The sequence below is a fragment of the Anthonomus grandis genome, chromosome 12 (genome assembly GCF_022605725.1).
Source record: "Anthonomus grandis grandis chromosome 12, icAntGran1.3, whole genome shotgun sequence".
NCBI lineage: Eukaryota > Metazoa > Arthropoda > Insecta > Coleoptera > Curculionidae > Anthonomus > Anthonomus grandis.
Window position 1 is genome coordinate 16,962,989 of NC_065557.1, and position 21,077 is coordinate 16,984,065.

Here is a 21,077-nt window from a genome sequence, read left to right on the forward strand (position 1 = left end):
CAAAAAAAAACATAAAATTTTATCGTAAATAAAATTATTTATGATTACCAAATTATTTATTATTGAAAAAGCGACAACATCTAAAATAAGAATATGTTTTTATTTTTGCCAAATTACAGTTGAATATATTGCGCTGATCTTCCATATAGTTGTACGTATTATAAACTCTTCCTAAAATTTAGTAGTAATAATTAAAGACCTTGTAAGATAAAAAAAAGTTTAATGACTGCGAGCTGACAGATGAAGAGTGTGTAAATTTAGAAGCTGTAATATCCTTGGCCAGTCAAAAAGTTCAATAATTCATTTATATAAAAATTTTAAAGTTTTTCTGATATATTTCTTCGCATTTCAACCAATTAAATTTAAAAAGTTACGCTGTATATTTTCAAGCTCTTGAATATGATTCTAATAGTACGGTAAAAATTAGAACTGGGAAGAATATTCTAAACCTAAATAAACATAAAAAGGTAAAAGAATTTAATGCTGATAGATATTGCCAAAAATTTGGGGATTCCCATATTTTTTAACTTCTTTTTATGAAATTTTTAATGTACAAGTTAAATGTAAATAAGCTATCAAAAATAATTTTTAGGTCTTTTAAGTGAGTTGATATAAATAGCATTAAATATTCAGTTTTATAGTACTATAAGTAATTAAATTCTTTTTTTGGCGTTTTAATGAAAGAAATGAGCTTTTTCGAGGGCTTTAATGAAACATTTAAAGGACAAGTTGTTTTTTCTTAAACTAGTTTGAAAAGCTTAACTGATTATAAAGCTCTTCTGTTAGAAAGCAATGGTCGTTTCGAAATATCATCCATTATTGTCATAGACCAACATTCAACAAGATCAACATATACCAACATTTGACAAGGAATCTTCTCTGGTTTTCGTAAAATGCACCGATTATATAAAGACGGTTTAGACGGTTAGAAAAGAAGCTCTTTACCCTATAAACTGTAGAACCCCTACTCTACGCGCTGCCTAAGGTTTATAAAGAAGGACAGCCAATCAGATCAGTGGTATTTTTTATGGATTTTCCTTGCTACAAACTTTCTTCTTGGTTAAATGGAGTTTTGAGGAAGGTAACTGGCTCTAAAGTTGTTTCACTAAGAATTTTAATAGAAATTGTAAGTTATTTAAAATGTATAAATATATACTAAATAAAATGTATAATTATATACCAGACATTGCCATTCTAATTTCATTAGATGTCAAACACTTTTTTCTCAATATACCATGTACTGACTGCGCTGGTATTAAATAGAATTATTACTAGGAAATTTTAGTATACCCAAGTTGAACTCTTCAGACCAAATTTGCTCATTAAAAATGGTTTTTAGACCGAAACTTTTTTTAATTTAGTGGTAAAATGTATAAGTAGAAAGTTAAGTTAGCCGCAAGTCCTTGCATTTCTTCTTTTTTGAGTGAAGTTTTTATAAATAACTCAAATAATAAAATTATAAACACCACTTTTGTTGTTCGATATATAGCGGGAACCATCTATAGGAACCAATATAAATTATTTTATTATGTTTTATATTAAAATTTAGTAAAATCTAATAAATTCATATGATTTGTTGTGAAGAAATAGTCCATACTTGCAGTGTAGTCGTAGCTTAAGGTAAAATGAAAATCCTTCAGGCTTCCTCCACTTATTAAATAAACATTTAGTTAGCTTAAATAAAATTGAAAAAAATAGTAATAAATAGAGGGTTTTTAGTATGTAACCAAAGCCTGGGGTGTGTGCCTGTGACCAAGTTTAAACCTTTTACCCCCTGATAATGGACATCACTGTGTCCGAAACTTGTAGGGAATCTTAAGCTAACTAAATGTTTATTAAATAAGTGAAGGGAGACTGAAGGATTTTCATTTTACCTTCATATTATTTGGTTAAAGAGATTAAAACTATTTTTTTTGTTTTAATATTTCTTTAGGCCTAAAAACTAATAAAAAAACACCTGGTAAACGTAAGGGGTAACAAGCAGCAGGCTTTAAAATCTGAGTTATACTCTTTAAATTGTAGTGAGTAATCGGCTGTTTATGTTAGTTAGTCCAGGAAAAGAGTATAGAGATGATAAAGAAACAAAGTCAGCATTTGTAAATCATATTTTGTCAACTAGACAAATTTTTTTGGTGTAGAATGATGTAACTAGTTTACATGAGTATGCGAACGATAAAAACTTGATCTTCTGGAAAAGCTAAAGATTACAAGGGCTAAAAAAAGTCCAACCTTAAAATGTGTCAATGACGTCTATAATTTTAAACCCAGTCTCATTAAGAATATTAAATATTTCCAATAAATTTAGCTTTTTGGAAGATCTTATTTCATTACTACAAGTCTATCCTTGAATAAATGTAACACTTTAATATCCTTTGCAACCCGGTTTGGTGACAAGGTTAGTGCTTAGTAATTTGAATGCTAAGCTTCCGGGGTCCAATCACCATTCAGTTTTCAAAAACTTTTTAATTTTTTTGTTTTTATTTTTTATGTTTATATTTTGTGTTATTTATTATAAAAAATATGTATAAAATGTATTGGATTTTAGTAATATTCAATGTTTTAGGGTTCATATTATAGTCAATAACGATACGCGATGTTGTAAATAATATTTTTATTTTAACTATGTTTTAGGATTAGTGTTTGTTTTGGTATGGCATTGTACTTTAATCAGGTATATTCTTTCTGTAAATTAGTGTTTAACCATAGTTACTCAGTTTTATTGAATTTCGTCGGTTGTATGCTGTAATTACCAATCGAAAAAGTCGAATAGAAAGAGATCATATGATGTCGTTAAGAAATACTATTATCTAGTACTAGTAGAAAGCTAGCGTAAGAAATACTTTCTATATTCTATATTAGTACTTTATCTATATTCTATATCTAGTATTTCTATTTATTATTACGCTATCGTACGTATTTTTATTCTATTTATTGACTTTCCCGATACTCAGTTTTAGTTAAGGTTATTAACAATGCCAAAAGGCGAAATGCGTAAGCCAATAACTAAATGCTGCATTTATGAAACTGACTTTGGGTTTGGCTTTCTCCTTGTTGCAATGGCAATGTATTCAAAAGTTGTCTTTTAAAAAATCTATATAGACTACATTAGGTGAAAAATTATTATTTAAAGATTAAGAAATAAATTCTATGATCGTAAATAGATTAAAAATAGTAACCTTTTTTCATAAAGCCACGAGTATCAATGAAATGTTTTAAAGGAAAGTGCAGTGCGACATAAAGGACTTGCTCGAAAACTTCAAAAGATTTTTGATAAGTATAACCGGCCGATAATCTTATTTGGTCTTTAATAGAATATGAATAAATTTTATTTTCGTTTAGAATATTGTTAGGAGCTAGCTTTGGACTATAGTTTGAGCTATAATAAGATGAAACCACTAACATAACATATTCCTTGTGAAGTCATTGGGCAAAGTCTTCATAATTTACTCTTTTAATTCCTCTTGAAAAATTAATTCTAATTTAATTCTGCCTACAATATGTCCAATACTATATTAAAGGCTAACCGTGACCCATATATTTTTAGTGTCTATTCTAAAACATCCACAACTCTCGAGAACCCTAATTTATCCCGACTAGAAGAATATCGAAAGCAAGTACATGCTTCACCTTCTGCCAATAGTCAACAGTGCAACAGTTTATCGTTTGTATCGAGGGCTCTGGAAGCTTTTAACAGTCCCGCATTTTCCTTCAATAAAAACGCCCGAAATTTTACACCGTGCGCGCTCTTTGGCTTGTGCTTAACTTCAACCGGGAGCCACGCGATAATATAAACAAACATGCCGGTCGACTAAAAAACTATTCGATTTTACCAGTTGGGGTCCAGATTGCCGCTCCGTTTAGGTTGCTATTTATCTGGATCGAGACTTTATTTACGTAAAATTTTACGCCCGAAAAAACAAAGCGTGTTTTATACGTTCCAAAAAAAAAACGTGTTTGTTAAATAAAACAAAAAGCGACGGTATTGGCATCCGTCGAATCCATTATTATTTGTGCGCGAGTGCTTGTGTTTGTTTGTTTAAGGGTGATACTGTTTACTTTGCAGGTTGCAAAACTAGGATACAGTGTTTGCCGTGCCTAAAATGGAATATGATTTATTTATCTATCCGGAATTGCTGGCCTACTATGATGCCGCAGCTTTGGTATGCTTGCGCTGTTAATACGTAATACATTTACCTAGAGTATTCCTATTTCAGTTAAAAATATTAGTCAATAAAGAACATTACAAAAATAGGATTATATACGTTACTAAAACGTACATATTAAAATATTTATTATTTTAAAATACCATTTAGTATTTGCGTAATAACTTTAGTATATTCTAAGATCATTCTTAATATTGTTAAATATCAGTTCTATGATATTTTACTAAAAAATGAGATAATAGGATAGTTTAAAGATTATCCAGAGATTCCTCCAAATAACTTTCAAGTAAGAAATATCTTACCTTGCTTGACTACTACATGTTTCAGAAAAATCAATCTTGAAATAAGATTGTTATAAGACATTTTCTTTGTGGACATAAGACTTCCTTATAAGAAAACATTTTAATAATTATTTTAATTAATTATTATATATTAATTTTTTTTTTTATATAATTATATTTTTTTTATTATTTTGTTTTATTTATATTTTATATTTTATTAAATTATTAATATTTTATAATTATTATTTTAAATATTTTCTTTATTAACTATTATATATTAATTTTGTTTCTGTGATATTTTAGAATATCGTATGTATGTCTTTAATACATGATATATTTGCTTTAGAAATATAACAGAAATGCTTCATTTAAAACATTTATAGGAATATTTTTGACTTAAATCTTATTAAAATGAAAATTATTATTTATCTTATAGCGTTAAATGTATTTTATACATACTTTTATAAGATAACACATAACAAAAATTAAAACTATCTCACTTAAATATATTGTTTTATCTTAGAACTAGGGTAATAAGAAAAAATTACTTACCTGCAGAAGCAGTAGCCGAATTTTAGCCTCTTAGAATTTTATTCAGAAACGTGAAAATTAAATGGCAGGAAAATCAGCTTTAAAATCTGAAGTATTAAACCATAGATTAATACTTTCATATCTTTTATTTCATATTCTAAATTTTATGCCGGTAAAAATGACAAAAAACGCCGCCTGCACCCCATTTATCGAGTCACTGCAGCTAGTGCTGCCAACGTAAATGAAAGTGTCTTCTAGTTTCTTACCAATAATTAAACGATAACTAATGTCACTTCTATGACGGTTAATTTAAATACAAAATTTGGATGATTTTTATTTAAATTATGTATATAAATTAACCACCTATTTAAACGGAATGTTGTGGTGAAGTAGTATATTAAATTATTATTTATAATTATAGCCGACACTTAATCAAACAACTAGATATTTAAAATTATTGATTTTCTGCATATTGTATATATCTAATTATCTGGGTATATAATAATTAATTATGGCTTGTAGATTTTTTCTGTTTTTTATATTTAAAAAACCTCAAAACTTTTGTTGTTATAACATGTTGTTGTTATACCATAATGTTAAACATTTTGATTTTTTATTTTGTGACTGTTAAAACTTTCACATTCATTTAAAAATTAATCAGTTAAATATTTTAGAGCATTGTATGAGAATCATACCGGCAATGTTTTACAAAAATCATCGCTACAATATACGATTAATGTCCAAAACATGTATTATATGGATTCACCCCATTTCCAAAATGGACTTCTTCAATAAAATATATAATAGCCTAAAACTAAGTTTTTATTTTAACTATAATAATAGATGCAATTATTATTATCCTAAAACTATATCACTTTTAATTTAAAATATTTATTATATGATAACACTATTGACAAAAAATAAAAAAGAAGACAACAAACAAGAAAAAAAATTATAATGATTTTAATTAAATGCAGGAATTTCTAAGAATTTATTATTGTTGATCTATTAAAGTCTTTTATCTTATTAAAGGACGTACTTTTTAAGTATATTGGGTAAATGTTTTATATTTTATGTATTGTATAGATGAAAATTGGTTGACATTTTGAATTACTACTAATTTATTATGCTATGCTCCAGTGTTCATATTATAAAAAAACCTAGGTCAGACAAAGAGGGTAGGAGAAAAAAGCATATGTTCATATCATATCAATATCATATAATATTGCTATTATATTGAGTAAAGTCGTAATAATAATAGCAGTTTATAGTTGAGTTATTCAAAGAACGAGACTTATATTTAATAACCAGTAAGCACACAAAATTGAATTGAAAAAACTTGAATTGTTAAAAAATTACTGTACTTTTATGCCTTCACATTCTTTGTGGCATTTTATACTTTATATTTTACCTCTTTACTACATATTATCTTCTCCTGCAAGTATAAATAGTTTGAAGAGTTCATCTAAACATATAAGAAACTTAAATATGATCTATAATCATATGAAGGTAGTATAAAGATCGCATTAAAATATGCTAATGATTATACGATGTTTCTAACGTTTTCATCAACATTTTATTATGAGTAATCAAGATAATTACGTAATAATGTTCTTACCGTGTGAAATGAAGAGAAAGTGTCGCAGGTTTAGGACTTCAAATAAAACCGATTTTATTTGAGAAGAAATGCTGACGTTTTTGCCCTACAAATAGCCTTAATAAAGGCAAAAATGTCAACATTTCTTCTGAAATAAAATCAGTTTATTTGAAGTTTTGATCAAGATTCAAATTCTCCGTAAGAGCTGTATAATTGCATTGACAATATTACTGATTTATTTTAATTTCATAAGTATGCAATTAAAAAGCTTTATCAATTAAATACATATAAACTATAAAAAAAATCAGTGCATTTTTCTAGAAAAAAATAACGAATATCGTTTTTTACAATCAATACATTTTAATTAATTTTCATAATAATTTAAGATGACTTTTGCAGATTTTGGTAAAGTTCTATTTCTTTTTTATTAGGAAAATATACGCCATATAATCTCTCTTGAATCTATGATTTTAAAGTATATGTTAGTATATGTTTAATTTGGATTACAGTGCAATTATTTTGATAATACTCATCAAAACTTTAAACAAAATATAATTATTTTAGAACAAAAATACTGTTTATATGATTTTACTGAAAACTATTTTTAGGCATCATTTCCGGATAACATCGAAATATCATTAGTAAATTTGCTTTACCAATTAAAGGTACCCTTAATATTCACTTCTACAGTAATTTAGAATGCTATTGTAATTTATTAAAGAAAGAAAATCTGGTGCCATCAGCAGGAATGGTCATATTCTCTTTCTAGTACATTTCTTTTTATACAGAGCTAAAATTAGTCCAGAAATTAGAGTCAAAATAATATTTTGACCAGAATTAAAGTCTTACTATAAATAGGTACTAGCCCAATAAACTATACTAATTCAATTGTTGCATAATTTTCTTCTAGACTTCTGATATTGGTAATAATAATGTTGACATAAAAAGTTATCAAGATCGTTTTTTCTAAAACTTATTGCAGTCTGATCAATAAAAATAATATAAACCTCATATTTTTGTATCAATAATAAAGGAATAAATAAACTGTGGCGTTAACTTTACAGTGTTACTATTTTGCCAAGAGTTTGCAGACGGTAGCTCAAAATTATTGGAGGCTTAGGATTGTTCAAAGGTTCACTTATGACTGGCTATTAAAGAATCTAAGCTTGATTATAACTATTAAATAAGAGAACGCCATTTAGTTTTTTGTTTTATAAATGAAAAAAAAACTAAGAAAAAGACTTGGTATATAGGTTTTAATTAACAATAACATGACCCTGGAAAATTAGATTTACAAAAGTAACATTTAAATTATGATTTCGCTACTAGGTAGAATTCAGCACTTGAAAAATAAAAATCTTGGGCATCCTGCACCAGAATTATGAATTAAACAGTTCTCTAAAGGAACAAAATTAAGGACTATAAATTACAAACCATATTGGCCACTTCCTGCTTCACAAACTTCGGAAATAAAAAACTGGCCTTTTAGGTGTACTCCTACCTGCAACACGGGAACAAGTCGTCAAAAAATGGACCAGCACCGACTAAATCAGTAACGACCCCACCTCTCGCCTGAGCTGTCAATATCAGCTAATCAGAGAAAACATTAATTAAGACTAATCAGAAAAGTGACGGACAGTCAACAGAAAGCATGGATAATTAAACCAGGAGAGTGATGCGTTACAGTAGTAATGTGTTATTGACAGTGTGAATATAAAGAAATATGAATAAAAGAAGTTGACTGAAATTATTAATGTAATTATTTATATTAATGAAATATCAATGGAGCAGTAGTGAACATAAGGAGTAGAAAAATAAAACGCTACAAAACTAATACTGTTTTAAAGAAAGTAAAATCAAGTCTTCATATATTTAAACGGATTTATTTGTAAAAAATATACAATTACACCTATAATTAAACTATAAGGAATTGGAACTTAAGAACTAGCAAATACAAAGTACCTTTCTAGGATGTTCAAGTCAAAATAAAGAAAGTAGAAATAAACGCATCTAATATTTATTTAGTTTGTATCAAGACTAACATCCTGTAGAAATCACATTTCTCAAGTCATGGAATGTCAAATTCAATTTTTATTATTTATTCTGTCAAATCTTAAAATGTCATGACTAAATATTGCAAGCATATTACAAGTTATATACTTTTAATATCAATCTTATTGTGTATGCATAATTATTTACAATATATGTGTGCACATGGTTTAATTATATATAAAAAAAGTTATAAGTAATGGTAAATATAATATTACACTAAGTACTTAAATATGTAAATGATGAAAGGAATAAGTTATACCAGAAAATAAATTAGCAAATAAGCACGAACAAAGTCATTTAGTAAACCAATCTATATTATTTACAAGTAACCATGTATAAATTTTGCGTTTTATTTTGTTCAAATTTTTATTTTTTATATCTAATAAAAGCATGTTGTATATTTTTGGCACTATATAAAAAAGACTATTTTGACATTTTCCAAGTTTTACATTTTGTGTTACTGCTTCCTTATTACAGTTTGCCCTAGTAATAAATGTATGAGTTAAAAGACTTATAAATGATTTGTTTCTTGATATGTATCTAACTACTGTATTAACATATAATTAATTTAATTTTAATACATTAGCTTCACAGAAAAGCAGTAGGTGAGTTAAGTTTAGTTTTATTTTTAAATAATTTTTATTTTAAATTTCTGGGTAATTACTAAAGGTTCTATAATTGTTTTATTTGTTGCTCCCCATACAGCAACGCAATAATTTAATATAGTTTCTACGAGAGATGAATAAACTAAACTTTAACATTTAAATTTATATATACATACACATATTCTATATATGCCAATAAATTCAGATTTGGGTCAATAACTATACCGAGATATTTTATTTATACTGTGTTTTTTATAGTGACATTCACACTGAAAATGATCTGAACAGTTATGATCGCAAATAGTGAGGTTATCTAGAAATGCATATTTATATTTAGTTACTGAGAAATTAACAAAGTTTACTTTGTTTGCATTTATCGTTAAATAATTAAGATCAAACCAGGTTTTAATTTTTTTTACGACATTTTTTGCTTTATTCCTAATCTCCTCACAGTTGCTCCCTTACACTAGAATGGCCGCATCGTCAGCAAAGTAAAATACTTCTCCCTCTTCATAAATCGAGTAATTCATTTACATATACAAGGAACAAAATTGCTCCCTAGACTGTACCCTATGGCAGACCAAACTAGGGTACAGTCATGGTGTCAGCACAGTACATGGTAAAGGTTCACTTATACTGTTATTAACATTTACACTTTGGGTTCTCTTTCTCAAATAAAACTCAAAGAGCCTAAACGCCACGACTCTTTTGCCTAATTAGTTTAGTTTATTGAGTAGAAATTGATATGTCAAATGCTTTACTTAAATCAAGCAAGATGCCCAAACACAATTTCCTCTCCCAAAAAGTTTTATTGACAGATTCCGTTAGGGATATTATGGCATCCTTAGTGCTAAGGTTTTCTTTAAATATTTTCTAATATGAAATACTTACATCACATCCTGTTCATTTGGTAATAACGGATATAAATACATTGTTAAAATGGTATTTGTAATGAACTATGAATAATACATTAATATGATAACTAAATCCAAAAAAAAAAATGGCCTTACTGAAAGATCATATAGATGAAATAATTTATAACTATTAAATTTAACGCATGTCAATAATAACTTAAAAATAATTTGTTAAAAAGACTGTTAAGCCTCTAGTAAATAAAAATATTATTTACTTATTTTAACTTAAAAATTATGCATATTCAAGGATAAAATATTTGCAATATTAACTGAAATACTAAATATAATGTTTACATGCAAATTTCGTATTTTTTCATAATCACCATCCCGATATAATTAAAATTTGCGGTTTTTTTAACGGGAAGATTCAGAATCGGCGATGTTTGGCATTATAGGACATACCTTGTATGCTTATTATGAACGGTTAGTATTACTTCATATACGATTCTTAAGATTCTTGAAATTGATAACATAAATGGCTTCCGGTGTCTGAATATCAAAATAAAATTTAAGTATTTAATTTCACTTTATTTAGATTCTCTATCTTTTTAGCTTTGTACCACCAAAGATAATTATACTAACGAACTAGTTTACTATTATTTTCTTTGGTACCACTTATTGATTAACCTAATTTTCTGAAAGAAAAATCTACCTTTTTCTTTATAAATAAAATTGATTAAAGTTTATAGTGAAATGTTGATTTCAATAACTTAAATATCTTAATATCAAGAATCGCTGAAATACATAAAAAATATCGAAGAACGGTTTTAGCCCTCCGCCTCACCTAGAAATCTTGAAAAGAATTAGTACTGTATCTCTATTAAAGATTTTATCACTTGACACCTACTTTTTTTCTAACTCTTTTTCTCATATGAATAAAATATTCTTTTACCGTTTTTATTTTGGCATTTTATTTATGGTCTTGTTCGATTGTCAGTTTTTTTGCAATTAATTAATTTTTAAATTCTGACTAACTTTTTGCTGAGTCCGTTTCACAAAATTATAATTTTATCACTTTAATCATTATCTGGATTTATTAAAAAATGCTATTAATTCTCTAGTAATTAAAGTTCTTAAAAATCAACTCGATTGTGGTAGAAATTTTCAACTCAATATGGCTGGAATACATTTTCAACAAGATGGGGGTTTTTCTCTCTACGCTTTTCCAATTCGGTAATAATTGGATAATAAAGTTCCAGATCAATACAGCCATAAACCATGTAAAGTGGCCAGCTAAATTGCTTGAGCCCATTATACTTTTTATTTTAAGTCAATTAAAGTCTCATTTTTAAATCCCTAAATAATACAATATACAATTGTTCAAATAAACTCACTTGAAATTAAAATAATATTATTATTGGGCCAATGACAGATGCCTATTTTCAGTATTTATTAAACTATGAATTAGCATACCAAAAATATTTATTTTAGTATACACTCATTTTTCTTAAAATAGATATTATATTTGTGGAAATTTATTAGAAATTTAGGACTGGAAAACCATATATATAAAACAAAAATAAAAATTATTGGGTTGAGAACATGTGAACTTTATCTTGTGATCCCTAATAATTCCAATAATATAACAAAACATAAAACCTTATTTGGATCGTTGTTAGAAAAAAGAAATTAAGCTTCCAGAGTTTTCTAGAAAAATAAAGAGTATTTTAATTTCCAGATAAACCAAATGCTTCTTGTTATCTCACCGACCTTGATATTTCAATTACCACATAATTAAAATTATATTTTCCTTACATAAGTTGAATGACTACATACGGCAAAAATAACTGCCTTACAATTACCAAATATAGTTGAATTTAAGATGACATAGCATATCTGCAAATTAAATCAGTTGTTTTCTTCAATTAGGTGTTTTCTTCGACTTCTCTTAAAGTTAGTCTCTTTTACCCTTAAAATTTTTGCTTTATATGTATATATCCTATTTGTATTTGAGTAATTATTTAAATCTGTAAGAATTTAACTTGTGTACTTAAAAAGGGCTTTATATAAAAATTATATTAAGATTACCATTACACAGGCGAAAACTTTTAATTTTCAGTTTTTGCTTTATTTTTTGTGAATTGGATATTGATGTAATAATTTATCCTGAAGAATAGATGAAAAATCCAATAAAAATTATTATGATTCTTAAATTGTTTTCATTTTAAGTTCATTTAGAAGAATGATCCTAAAGTCACTAATATAAAAGGGTTTTGCCAATTTAGGTTACAAAAATTTAGTGTTATGTCAATCGCTATCCTAAATACTTTTCTTTAAATAATACTGGAGTGTTACGTAAAAAATATATCCTACCTTTTCCATTGCTTAGAGTTTTAATTAACTTATAAAAATTAACACGCTAAATTTCCTAAAATTCTAAGTTGCATTATTGATACTTTTTTATGATAATAATAAAATATTTTAAGCACCTATACATCAACAAAAAATATACAAAATATAAAAAAATTAAAATGCCATTAACTACTCTAAAATTATCTAATTCTAATTATCCGTTTGCATTAAGGATTGGTATATTATCGATAAGCAAACAATAAAATAATAAATTTAAATTTAAATATTATCAATTATAAAAAAGTTAAAATGACATATATATAAACTACTATTACTGTGTCTAGTGTGTCTGCTATGTAAGAAACCATAGAGAAGGCCCTGATTCCTAAAATATAATTTGCATCGTCGATAGTACTTCTATAATTCTCAATAAACATTTCAATAACGCTTTTTTATATAATGTTTTAAGACAATATTAGAAATCTATTACAGGAAGAAAAACAATTATTTTCCTGACGATTATACTCGTATTTGTATATTATATGTATTCAAAATCTATAAACTAGAAACCTGATACTAAAATTTAAAATAGCTTAATTAAGATTACGAGAAGTAATAGGATTTGAATAAATATATATTGAAACATCAATTAGTTAAAAAATGTTGGCATATCTTAAAAAACATTTATTACATAGTCTCTCTGCCGAGGCCTGTATGATTAGAAAATAAATTATCCTCTATCGAGCCATAAGTTTTAAAGATGAAAGAGTCAGAAATAGATATTGGGTTGGGTTGGGATGTTATATCAGTTAATTCGTTTTGTATTTCAAGTATCATATTATATAATTTTAAATATGATATAAATTATTCAGTATAAAATAAATAATTTTTGGCAATATTACATTTATAATTAAAAACATAATAAATGTACATGCGATCAAGAAAATTCAGGAATATTTAATATAAACAAATCGCCTATGGAAGAATAGGTTTTGTTTGTTTTTTTTTGTTTATTTACTCGTATCTAGTTAAAACTCGAACAAGCAAGTGGTATAAAGATTTTCCTTACAGTGTTAGGGAATCTGCCTTGTTCCGACTCTTAGCCATTGAACTTATAAATAAGTCAATAGTCGTCCGAAGACAAGTCAAAATCGTAAGGTTTTGAAGACCAGTCCAAACTAAAAAATCATGCCGAGGCTGTTTGAAAGTGAAAAATTTATTTGTTACTTTTTACACACTGTCTACTTTTATACCGACTACCGAGCCAGACAAAGAAAAAAGAATATAAGTTTTCTGTTTTAAACCATTTAAGGGATGCCGAATGTATTATGGCCAGAACTATATGATGATAATTGTGGATTTTGTACGGCGATAATGCGTCATCGCATCGGGCCAGAATTGTGCTTATTTATTTAAAATGATAAAATAATTATCAGTATAGGAAACCTACAGGCTTTAGATCCTACTTAGGCGTAGTTTAACATAAATCTTTCTAAGATATTGTATATAACTCATCCAAAGAAAAATTCTCTATTTTGTACTTCCAGAAACTATATCTACGACGTATAAATAAACGCAGAGTAAATATATTTTATTATAAGTATTTTTCATATATACAAACACTAAGTTAATGTGATCTTACAAGTGATATTAACAACTTTAATTAAATATTATCTGGTAACTTGTTAAAAAATTTAATGCAAGAAGAAAATCAAATTTGAGGTCTGTATATCTTTTAAAATACTGTGAAATGGTCTTGATTGTTGGAACTTTTTCCTGTTTTGAAATAAAAATATTAAGCAGTCACATATTTAGAGATTAGTAAATGAAAGTAAACCTAATTATCTAAATATGGCTCTACATGAGTGATTCGGTAGAAGATAAAGCATGGTTCGTATTGCTCTTTTCTGTAAAATAAAGCCTCAATTTACTTTAATACTTTTGCCCTAGAAAATTATACCATAACTTAGCAAAATAGACTTTTAATATCCTGCCATAACTCTTAAAAATTAACAGGCAATGTTCTGGTCGACATACGTCACCATAAATCTTATAAGAATTGATAGCATTATAGTTTGATTAGTTAACATAATTTCCTCCGGGGTACTCCTCTGTTTTAGTATTGTGTGAAATAACAGAAAATTGGTTTCCTCAGTGTTCAGTTTTCAAATAAAACTATTGCTAATTAAATCGTTGCTAGGCAGTTTTTAGTAAATCAGAAAAAACATGAAGGAACTCTGAAAGTATTGAAGCAACCACAAGAAGATTTGAATTATCAGTGAATTTTACCAAAAGTGCTCCGTCATTAAGTATTTCTCTGGCTAAGTTATTACTATAAAGAAGAAATAAAATGGAACCCAGTATACTTCTCTGAATAACACTAAGAAAAAAGTAGTCCCGATCAAGAAAACATTGCTCTCCCATATTAAAAGAGGCTCAGGTATCCCATACCTCTTTAATTTTTATAGAAGATTCTATAGAATCACATGATTTATGCTGTCTAATGTTTTGGATAGATCTATTCCCATAGAAATCTTCCCATCCCCCCAACTATTCAGAATTTTCTCGACAAAGTCATAGGTCACAGCTTGAATAGATCTGTCACTAAGGTAACCATGCGGTACATGACTTATAAGTTTTTCAATATAAAAGAAGTGCATAAGCTTTGTACACATGGCAATGTTAAACACCTTATAAAATGTTGACAAAAGACTAATTAGTCTTTAGTTTTTAAGGCTTTACCAGAGCTGATTTTAACATGTCTAGGGTAATGCCATATTTAAAAGAATTATTGATTACATAGCATAACAGATCTGCAGTTTTCTTCGCGTGAACTTGCAGAAATTTAATCACTACCGGCATTATTTTTATTTTTTATTTTTAAAAAAGGTTTAGAGAGTCTCATTTGGTGTTACTGCTGGTAAGAAAAAGGATTTAGATCCAAGAGGTGTCACATGAAAAAGGTATCTTCTCTTAATTGTCTATTAGGTTTGGGGCTGCATGTATTACGAATCGGCTGAAACTAGAGCACACTCTTACTGGTATCTTTGAGGCGTAACCAACGTAAGCCGTATTTGTATTATACTTTTCAAACACGTATATAATGATTTTCATGTGCCTCCTTAAGAAGATAATTTTATTAACGTTTTTTTGCCCTCTAGTTTTACTTATATTCATTATCACTTTTGCTAAGAACTAAAAGGGTATCAAGTTTCCTTTTACATTACATCTCGAGGGCAACAACCCTCGAACTACAGAACTCCGCGACCTGCGGCCTTGGTGGTCTGTTTTTAATAGAAAGTTCTCTTTAGAGAGTGATTTTATTATATTATTAAAATTTGTCCACTGACAGTCCACCATAGGCTCAGGAATAGAGAATATTTCATTTCAACCCTGAGTGCTTACTTGTTTTTGAAAATATCCGGTTATTAATTCTGTTAGGTTGCTCGGATTAGGACCCTTAAAAGACGAAAGATATTTTATATGGCAGATAATCTGACATATGAGTATTTACCAGTTTTGCCTCAAAAACCAAATGATTGGTATAGATCTTGTCAATGCTACTTTTAGATTTCCCATCTACACTTTTATTAACCAAAATAGAGAGCTTATCATCGAAAGTCTCGAATAGGTCTATGAAATATTTGGTATTCTTGATCTCTAATATCCGAATTAAGTCTCCATTAAATCTTTCCTTATACTATATTTCACCTCATTTTTGAAAAAGATAATTGAGCCACCGTGGCCTTTAGGTCTGTAGAAACACGAAGCTAGTGTGTAAGATTACTAATAGATTGTAAGTTGGTCCTCTCGTAACTGTTCTTTTATTTTCCAATGCTCACTGACGCAAATTGTGAGACAGTCCTTCTCTGTGTTAATTATAAAAACTCTTAGATATAGGCGTTATAGGCGGTACCAATCGAGTGCAGATTTTGAGGTAGTATGCACACTCGCTTTAAATTCTTGTCTGGCTGTTGACCTCTTGCCATTCATGAATTTGAGATGCTAGGTACTTTGGGCTAAAAATCACGAGCCTTAATATCAACCTCTTGTGGCTCTAGTATGTCTATTTAAATGAACCGATAGACTGTTTTTTAGTGCGAAGTTTTTCTGACCTGCATAATTGAATATCCTTTTTTCTTGCAAACAAGTTTTTACTTCTTCGGTAGTAGAGTCCTCTGATAGCCCTAATATAAAAAGCCTGGTATAATTTGGTCCTTTGAGGCTAATTCTGAGGGGGATAGCTGCACCTCTCTTTCCACACACTAGGGGGTGACCAGATTCTGCTATTGAATTGGTGTTGTCGGATTAGTTTGTCGAATTTTTTTGTCGAATTCCTGGAAGTCCGCACAGCCGTATGCAGGAACTTGACGACATGTTGCTGATTTCTGTGTGGCTGTCTGTACTAAGCAGAAAAAATTAAAGAATTTTTCAAACTTCGCGTTTTGCCCGTAATTTAGCGGTCGATCTCGCAAGAGTTTTTAAACTCGATGGTAATAACATATTGGAAAAAGAAAAACAAATCCGATAAAGTAGTTGAAAAATATTTAAACTTATGAATAACTAAAAGAGAATAAGCGTAGTCTCAAATTTATAAGAAATATGACAAATTTAGTTAACAACTTTTTTATATTTTTATGAAACAGTTAGTATTTTTAGTAATTTTATTTATTATCTATTTGGTTTCTTTAAAAAACAAATTAAAACATGTTAGATAGAGTTCGTTTTTTTGGCAATTGGGGTGAATTTTATTTTTATGGGAAAACTAGAAACAGTTTTAGACTGACCGTCTTTTATAGACGTCGGATAAAAATATAGACTTTTGCGTTCCATATTTATATGAAAAAAAATCCAAGGCAATAAAATATTTACATTTAGAAATAAAAACACTTGGTCAGCACCAGCTTTGAGAAACTAGTTTAAGATTAAAACGGTGAGCAAACTTCTATAATATCACGTTAAAATATAACTAAGTATACAATTAATATTTTTTATGTTAATACTAAGCTTTTTATAAAAAAATCCTTGGTTAAAGACTTTTAATTATTTCTACAATTTTGTTGAGGGATAGAATTTTTAATTCTTGAGCAAAAATAGTGACACAGCTAATTATAGAAGTTAAATTATATTGTGATACGGTTTTTGATACAGTTTCAAATAGTTTATGCTTCCTCCATAAAGAGTTTGCTCTCCTTACTGATTCGTTATATGTTTTATCCTACTCAATAACGCTCTAGCTAAGTTACTCTGATAAAGTTAAGCCAGCAGAAACGCGAGTGGGCAAATGCGTCTTTCTAGGTTCTACTCCCATTTATGCATAATATTTCATTGGACGACTACATTTTCCAATATAAGCTGTCCTTTTAAGTGTCTATCTTTGTGTAACAGTATGCAATCGTTAAATAAGCCCGGGTTTTCGTCAGACCACTGTAATAAGTTAAGAAGCAATGAATGTATATTTGGCTAATTATTTAAATTTATATTTGTACTTGCATTGGCTGTATTACAAAATAAAAGCCGTTTCAATAAATGTCATATAAAACATAAATACTTTTATATTGAGGACACTCGGCAGATTATTCCACTCACATCCTGTTTATTAGATAGATCTCCATTAAGAAAAATATTTTCTTCTTTACTTGTCTTTTTTCAAGCAAACATATTATACCTGCAGTATCAAAAACCTTATTCATATTATTCCAGGAGAAGCTGTTTTTACTAAACCATTCTAAATATATTTTTTAAGCAGGCCTCAAACGTTTTATACTAATAAACATGCATGACATAAATAGCCCTAGATATATTTTGGTGAAATTTTAAAGTTTTTTATAATTTCTTTTTGAGATTAAAAATTCCTTTATACACGTTGTTTTAATAGTATACAAGTTTGTTAAGATTTTCTTGGATGAAATATTTTTTTTTAAAAAAAAGAGCCTACAATAAAAATTTAGACAAAATTAGATTTTTACCTAAAAAAAACATGGTTTTTACAATTTATATTATTTTATGGTCAGCTACATAAACTTTATACAAATTGAAAAAAAAAATAATTTGTGTATTGAAAGAAAGAAGCAGATGAAAAATTTTATTTTTGAAAATAGAAGGGAAACATAAAAAGTTCTATAAACTATTTTTTAAGATTTATAATTTTTTAGAACTCTTAGAAACTTTATCATCTCTAGGAGCTAAACAAGTCTTTTAATAACAAATATTAGGTAACCAGACTTTTTAATTAGGCAACTCCATGCATTTCAATGATTTTGCATAGGCTTTTCAAGTAAACATATTTTCGCACTATTTTTGTAAGAAGTGTTAGAATAAGATTTTATGAAAGCAAAGTGCTTTTAGAAAAATCATAAATATCTATTATAAAAGCCATGCAAGACCCTTTAAAAAATATATGAGATTCACCATATTAGTTCTTTAAGTTCAAATATTAACTATTTTTAAAATTGATGACGAAATTTACAAAAAAAAAGACATAAAAGCTATATTGTAAATATTTAACAAATAAATAAATTATTTATATATTAATAAAATAAAACCTGTAAACTAATATTAAAAAATTTAATTAAATCTATGCAGCGAACGTATCATAATTTCTCGTAAGAGTACTCGAACTGCGTATTCAAATTTTCGAGAACGTTTCCATCGTCAACTTCTCCGCGCAAATGCAATTCGAATAATAACGTCGCGAACATTTCACTTTGCAGTTTGAAATTGTGGGAAGTTTGCGCAAACTTCAATTATTGTTGCTTCAAGGAAGTCCAAACTAAGAATATAAAGCAATTTCATATGGATGGAGGATCGTTACATTTATTAAATCATGCTGGCTGACTAATAAATTTTCAAATATTAGAAACGAAGTTTGCTTCCAAGTTTTTTATAGTGCTAAGATGTTTTGTTAGGCAGATTTATTTAGCAGAGAAAATTGATGTAATATACTTGATAATATTATTGGTTTATGAGTTGATGATTAAATCTTTTTAATGATCTTTCGAGAGACTTAACAAGAATATTTTTTCGTTATTAAAATATCAGTTATTGAAACATCTAATTCATTATTCTAATTTATAAAAATATTTAAAGATTTTTTTCCAGAAAGAAAATTTTTCCAAATATTTCAATAAATTTCTTATAATATAAAAATTATTTGTTAATTTTATCGACTTTTGAATAAAAATATCGGATCTTATTAGACACTAATACCAAATTATTTTCAAAGACATGTTTAATTTAATAGAGGACCAAGAACCTTCTAGAGCTAATATTAAGCTAATTTAATATTGTTACACTTGGACTAATAATATCAAGTTAATTTTTTTTTGTTATATATAATTGGTGAATTCTTAAATAGATTCTCTTTAATTATTTAAGATTGAAAAAACTCTATGATTAGATTAAAGATTCTCCCAGAGAGGGATCTTAATTCCTCTTATCTGGAACATGATGAATAGATTACTCTTAGAAATTAAGGAATATTTAAGGAAAGTTTAACACGACAGCAAAAGACCGACTACATTGGGTGTGCCAAAACAAAGAAAGAAAAAAGGTCTAAATATCAGTTTTTCTTAATCCATATTTGTGTCATTAACTAAAAGATGAGAATTAGAGGGCTTAGGATATATAATACTGCAAAGTAGAGAACTTTCTTTGTTGGGAGAAATTCAATACTTGAGGCTTATTCTGGTCTCCAAGAAACTAACGAAAACATTGAAACGTTAAGAAACAATTTTTGTGATAGTTAGATCAATGCATAAACAAAAATGGGCTTACAACTCAGGATAATATATTGAATTTACCTCAGATTAACCATTACGTATGCAACACTGAAAAATTACAGCAAGACAGAAGTTGTGGAAAATGCAAAGACTAGCTTGTCTGAGAGAATCTAAATATTAACTAGTAAGAAATATGATGGGTAATATATCAAGAAATAAAGAAAAGCTATTGGCTCATAACTATTTACATTGCCGTTATTTCTTTAATTTTTATTTAAATATGTCATATGATTTATGTCAATTTGAATATCTGCTGTAAATATTTAGTTTAACTTATGGTGTTATTTTCTTGTTTGATTATATACATATATAATACCAAGAATTATTTTATAAAAAAATGTTTGCTTAACTAATGCAAATTTAATTTTTTACTTATAATTATTTGTTTGGGTGCAGCACACTTTTTGTGTATTTTCTGAGTATTTGAGCATATATTGTAAATTCTTTATATCTTTAAAAATTTACTATAGGTTTATTTTATTTTCGTGGGAATATATTTTTTTTTTAATATTCAGATGTCCACACTAGATCTTTGTTATCAAACTTTGCTTGTTTTCGAAATCACCTCAAATATATAAATAACGATGTCATTGAAGTGACAGAGACCTAACTAAGATCTGACATCGATGTGAATGTTGTGGGGATAGCTGGGCATAATTTTTTTTGTCAAAGTCAACAATGCGTTCAAGAAGGAGGTACAGGAATTTTTATTAAAGACCATATTAAGTGCTCTATTTTATTTAATGAAATTCAGGACTATATTGAATGCATCTGGCTAAAACTATCAATTTATAAAAATATAGTAGTACTAGGTATTATATATCGCCCCCAAATTCTAATTTTTCTCAATTCTTAAATTAT

The 21,077-nt window shown here is 27.7% G+C and overlaps 1 protein-coding gene across 10 annotated transcripts in view; it reads left to right on the top strand.

Annotated features, from left to right (window-relative positions):
• Positions 1 to 3,695: 3,695 nt before the first annotated feature.
• The window catches only part of LOC126743099 (CUGBP Elav-like family member 4), an 885,098-nt gene continuing 867,716 nt past the window's right edge, over positions 3,696 to 21,077 (top strand). For 5 of the 10 annotated variants that reach the window (XM_050450047.1, XM_050450049.1, XM_050450053.1 and 2 more), the window contains exon 1: positions 3,697 to 4,160. The gene's annotated coding sequence lies outside the window, so the exon portion shown is untranslated. Of the gene's footprint in view, positions 4,161 to 21,077 lie in introns of all 10 variants that reach the window. The other 5 variants (XM_050450048.1, XM_050450052.1, XM_050450051.1 and 2 more) reach the window with 3 other exon arrangements.